Source organism: Stegostoma tigrinum, chromosome 10 (genome assembly GCF_030684315.1).
Source record: "Stegostoma tigrinum isolate sSteTig4 chromosome 10, sSteTig4.hap1, whole genome shotgun sequence".
NCBI lineage: Eukaryota > Metazoa > Chordata > Chondrichthyes > Orectolobiformes > Stegostomatidae > Stegostoma > Stegostoma tigrinum.
In genome coordinates, this window is record NC_081363.1 from 94,027,958 (window position 1) to 94,034,436 (window position 6,479).

The following is a 6,479-nucleotide window of genomic DNA, read 5'->3' on the forward strand; positions in this document are numbered from 1 at the left end:
TCTTTGCTGAAGGTGATATTAGCAGGGAAAATGTTCATCTCGGATGACCATAAGATCCCATTATCACAACAATTCGCAAAAAAACAAGAATGGAATTCTCCCGTATAAATCATCTACTATTTATCCCTCAGTGAATGTTGTTTCAATGGAAAAGCTAATCATTACCAATTGTTATTCATGAAAACGTGCTTTCTGCATGTTAACCAGTGCCTTTCCTACATTACAGCAGCCAAAAAATAGTATTTAGATGAAAAAGGCCCTTTGGGAAATCATTCCAGATATTCAAGGTGTTGGATTAGAGCAGAGCTTTGTTGAGTTTCATTTTGACCTGAAGTATCTGAAAGGTGATGTCCTGGCTGCTCAGTTGACAAGTTAAAGAGTTAAATTGTTGAAGGAAGACCAAGTAGATAGTGAAGGGGCAAATGAATATTAGACATATGTAATGAGGCTGAAGTCAGCAGTTGATATTTTTTGGTCTAGTATTTAAGTGTGATCGTACTCTTTCTCTTTTCATGTTGAATTTGGCTTTTACTTTTATGGTGTTTTCATTTGTCTTTTAGGTTTGACGATACTTCACCTTTCTCATTCCTCAGACTCCAACCCACTTTGATTCTGAAAGGTATGAGTTATCATTAATTTTTCACAAAGCACAAGATTCAATCCAGTTCCTTGTCTCCCTGTGTTCAGTCAGGCATCGACTCACTTATTCCAGACCTCACATGGAAATTTGCCTTTAGAGACAATGGGAACTGCAGATGCTGGAGAATCCAAGATAACAAAGTGTGGAGCTGGATGAACACAGCAGGGAACTGCAGCAGCTTGGCCTGCTGTGTTCATCTAGCCCCACACTTTGTTATCTTGGAAATATTCCCGCTCCTTTGTTCCATTTGCTCATACTCATCTCTGACATATTAAATTAGATTAGATTCCCTACGGTGTGGAAACAGGTCCAACAAGTCCAAACCGCCCCTTGAAGCATCCCACCCAGACCCATCTTCCTTTCACCCACACACCCCTCAACACTACGGGCAAATTAGCATGGCCGATCCACCTAGCCTACACATCTTTGGACTGTGGGAGCACCCAGGGGGAACCCATGCAGACACGGGGAGAATATGCAAACACCACACAGTCAGCCTGAGCCTGGAATTGAGCCCGGGTTCCTGGCACTGTGAGGCTGCATTGCTAATCACTGAGCCACCGTGCCTCCCGTATCCGACGAGATTAAAACAGCAGCAGTCCATGACACCTGTGAAAAGTAGTAGTTGTCAGCCTTGCATCAATGACAGCAGCCTGACCCTGGAGTCAGACAGTTCTCAGTGTAATATCACTGAGCACAATGAGGACTGATGTGGCAGCCCCCTTGTGTGACCTTGACAGACTGAGCAATAGGTGACTCGACATCTAACTGATGTCTCTACAGTTTCCCAGCTGTTTTCTCCCCACTCCCCACACTGGGTTCAGTCTCCCACTGGGCTGACAGTGTCCCACTCACTGGACTGCAGAGGTGTGGACTCTGAGAAGTTGACTGCCTCGGGTGTCCACCTGGCAGTGCCCATTACCCTGTATTAATGCCAGAGACTGCTCTTGGTGAACCTATCCTGCATGAAGGCAGCCTCCCTTGCTTTGACTCTGGGTTACTCCCTTTAGATTCTGAGACAGTGCTTCCAGGGTGAGTAGAGTGATTTTTATTCATATATTGATGTGAAAGCTTTGTTGATTTTATTTTGAGTGGCCTAAAAAGTCTGAAACCTGATGTCCGTGTTGGCTTAGTTAGGATTTTAAAGTTGTGTTTTCTAAGCAAGAGCAACGTGATATCAGAAGAGCAAACAGATCATGGACAGATGTAACTGCACTGAAGTCAGCATTTTATCTTTTTTGGTCCAGTATTTAATTTTTATGGCAGTCTTTCTCTTTACATGTTTAATTTTGTTTTGTCTCTCATGATGTTTTCATTTATCTTATAGATTTGACTGTTATTTCCGGTCAGTCAGCTTGCCGAATCAGTCAGATTTCCGTCATACTACTCTGAATAAAAATGGTATGTACTATCCTTGGTTTTTCACACATGACAAATTCCAATCCCCTGATTACTTATTCTTCATATTCCTATGTACCATCCTGCACTCACTCACTCGCACGTTCTTCCACGATGTGCAAGATGTTTTATATATTTGGTCACAGGTTTGTCCCATTTCATTCTGAGGGAGCTGAAATGTTTGAAGGCTGATACTCTCATCTGCTCACTTGGCCTTTTAAAGTTTCAATTGTTCTAAGGAAGAGCAAGGTGATATTGAAAGAGTAAACAACATTTGTGTTGACCATGAGGGATTGTCCTTCTCAACTTCTCCCCGTGCCTGACATGCAGGTTAAACAATCACCAGCTGTCTCTCTCTCTCTCTCACTCACGTGAGCACAGCCCTATGATGTGGTGTGGTAATGGTGACTTTTTTTTTCGAAAGGTGGGTCACTTTGGAACAGACAAGCTGGTTTTTTTTGTGATAATCACTGACTGTTTATGTCAGGAAATATCTACTGCTGCACTTTTCAAATCCAAGCTACGTCCAATGGGTGTGAAATCTGGCGACAGACGTTTTTTCCAAAAATGTTGTCCGTTGGAACTTCTGAAGTTGGAGTCTGTTGGGTTCATTCAGAACTTCAAGACTGCCATTTATGTTATGCGAGTGTATTCATGGTAAATGGATAAATGGTGGATAAATGGAGCTAAGAGAGAAACGCATCATGATGTGATACAATGGAGCAAGCTCAAGAGACCTTATTCCTATGAATTCAGAAAATATAGTTTAAGTTCTGAGATATTCCGCAAGCAAACTGTAAGACAAATGGAGTAACAAAAGTATGCTGTGTACTAGGATAGAGATCTGTTCAAACTTTTCTAATTGGTATTAATTAAGTCAGCGACGTGCAAATTCTTCTTTTCAATTTAAGACTGAGATGGAATAGTCACCCAAATTACATTCATGATGAACATAGAACAACGATATAATCATGAAGCGAAATTGTGTCTCTTGATGTAGTGTAGTGGGGGTGGTGAAAATAACTCATGTTTTTCATAAATTTTTAACAATCATCATGACTAGAACTAACTTATAGCCACAAACTGGAGTGTGTTAATAGGGGTGAAGAGTGGACATTAGATGGTGTTTCAATCACTGGCCACTTTCCACTGCTCTGCCACATGCTGTGCCTGGCAACCTTCAGTGAACAAAGTCCAAATTTGAACCAGATTTGCAAACCAATTCCTGAATTCGAAACAAGAAAAGAACATGTCATCTGTCAGGCAAGCTAGTGTGTTGTGGCATTTTGACTACGAGAGAGAAATAAAACAATGTTCATGTGAAACTGCACTTCATATTTGAAACCTGAATGTGCACACTTCAGTTGATTTTCTCCACTGCATAATTAACTTCAACTCTTCCATCCTGCTTTTATTGACATATTAATATCTGCTTGAGAGATTTCCTCCATGCCTGTTGATTGCTTACTAAATGCATGTGTTCAATATACTGTGAAAACACACCAGTTTTGATTTATCGCCGCAAAAACTGTGCGTTGAGGGACTGTGATTTACTGTGTTCGGTTATATATTTTTTTCCTTTTTGCTGGCATTGTGAAAGCTTAGAACACTGGAGAGCACATCCTTCCATAGGTATCCTGCCCTTTCTTCTGTTACACCGTGCAATGAATGGGAAGGAAAGGAGCGGGAAGAATGATTATGAAGTAAATTTGAGTAGGGGAGCTGATAGCCTGGTACCACAACAGCAGAACAGATGGAAGGAATGAGTAGTAGGGTGAGAGAGGAAGGAGCAGAGATTTCACCATTAAAAATGGTGAAAGCAATGTATTGACAGCTGGTCGCCTTTATTTAAGTAATGTATTGCAAACATTCAATAGTTTTGCTCTTTTAATATTTAAACATGGACATTACATAATTTCTCTTGCTGAGATTGTCAGCATGGTCATAAAACATCAATTTATTTTTAATGTTATTTGTCTTACTGGATCAAAATATGATGACACGTAAACAATTTGAGCTTCAAAATCTCCCCTTCCCCTACCGCATCCCAATACCAGCCCACCTCGTCCCCGCTTCCCTAACCTGTTCTTCCTCTCACCTATCCCCTCCTCCCACCCCAAGCCATACACCCATTTCCTTCTGTCTAACCTCGTCCCGCCCAGTTGACCTATCCGACCTCCCCAGCCTGACCTATCCCCCCCAACCTCCCCACCTACACTCACCTCTACTGGCTCCATTCCTGCCTCGAAACTTGTGTGTCTCCTCTCCACCTAACTTCTCCTCTATCCATCTTCGATCCGTCTCCCCCTCTCTCCCCATTTATTTCAGAACCCTCTCCCCCTCCCCCTTTTCTGATGGAGGGTCTAGGCCCGAAACATCAGCTTTTGTGCTCCTAAGATGCTGCTTGACCTTCTATGTTCATCCAGCTCCACACTTTGTTATCTTTGTTTGAAGATTATGCTTTTCTTCAGTCATGCTTTTTTATACTTGTGTGGGGTAAAGTTCTTAAAATGGCAACTTCATTTAATTGAAACACATTTTGTACAATTTTCTATTACTTGGAACAAGTCTTGGAAATACATTTCCTGTGATTACAGACAATTCATCGTTCTGACAGAACCGGCCAGCTACTCTGGCAAAGTTGAGAGGTTCACATTGGATTTCAAATTTCAAATCAGGCTCCTTAAAGAGTGCTCCAATTCCCTCCTTTGCTGACATGCTCCACCCCGACCCCTGCCCAATCCCAAAGGTATATTCATCTGCTGACATGAAGGAAACTGAATTTGATATAGGGGTGCTTGATGCGATTTGAACTATGAAGTTCTTTGTGAGAGTTCTTAATTTCTTTTGCACCCTCCACAGTATCAAGTATGATAATCCTTAGGCAGCACATTGGAAGAGACCTTGCATAGCACGAGCTTTGGAACAAAAAAAAATAGGTTTTCTTTTAATTCAGTTTCTCCCTCCTTCTATTTTCCGCCAAGTCAGCAAATATTTTACACCTCTCTGTTTTCCTACCAGTTATGTGAGCTTGCTTTCAAGAGTAATTAGATTCCTCAAAACAATATTGTTCAGAAATGTGAGGTCAGTGATAATGTTAGCAGAGAGTTCAAACGTGATTGACGCCGGACTGTCGTGTTTCCTGTAGCTTGCTGTGGCCTCGAGCTGTAGACAGAAGTTGCTGCACATAATTCCACATTTACTCTGTTGTGGAAACTTTCTGGCCCGTCTGATGACTGGATTGAAGTAGAAATTGAGAAATAGTGGGTGGTCAGCTGAAGGGATTTAATATTAAATGTTTATTTACTTAAAATGATGGTTTAATATTCTTGAGATCGATACAAAATAACTCCAAGGCTCAAATTTCTGTTTTATATGAATCTAGCTGGCCATGTTTCTGTGATGTTTTGACTTTAACTTTGTGTTTTTTTAATGGTTCAAGTAATACATGAAGTGACCAGCTGCTTTATCATTGGATTGAACATATTGTATCTCCTCAGCACTGGTATTTCTCTCCAGCCCTTCAATGCTCATATCTTTGCACTTCTAATTCCGGCCACTTTGATTTTCCCTGCATGCTTGATCTTCTTTATTCTGTCATTGGTGTGTTCAGCTACCCAGTTCTGGGACACTCTTCCAAAACATCTCCTCTTTGTCCTCAAAACCAATCTTTCTGACCAAGCTTTTGGTGACCTGTCCTAGTTTTAGCTTCATGAATCTTGGAGTGATTTTTAAATGACTATGTAAATGTGAAGCATTTTGAAATGTTTCTACCATGTCAGAGATCTATACAAATAAATGTTGTTCCTGCATCTCATTTACTTTTTAAATTTGGACTCTCTGGAGGCATCAGTAGAGAAGCTTCCATCACATCTCGCTGTTGATACCTCCAACATTCAAATTCTTAACTCTGAGACCTCAAAAAGACTTGTCGAAAATTTTGGAATCGCTCTCATGAACAAGGAGCTTTTCTACATCCGCACATTCTTTTCGACATACAAAGCATATACCACTGCTGAAAGTGTGTTGTACATCGTCCTGGACAAGTGAGCATAAATATAATGAGCATCTCCTTTGTTTAATGGTAATGATAGAAAAGTATGTTCTGTCGAGTAATCTTTGTTATTCATCGTTCCGGCAATGAATCGCTGAAACAAGCCATACGGAAACAACTCTCAGTAAACTGAGAATCTCCATCCAACCCTCAGTTCGGGAGACTATTTGTTGTTCATTGAAGACATGAACTTACCTGCACCCCAATCCCTTGGACATTAAGCTCTGCAAATTTGGGCTTTAACTTTCATCCAGTTTCATCAGAAAAGTCCACATTTTTTAAAGTATTCTGGAAGATTTTATCCTCCACATAGATGGTTTTATCCTCCACCTTCTGCCCAAAAGATCCAGATTCAAATTCTGTCTCCTATGTCATGTGTCAAAATAA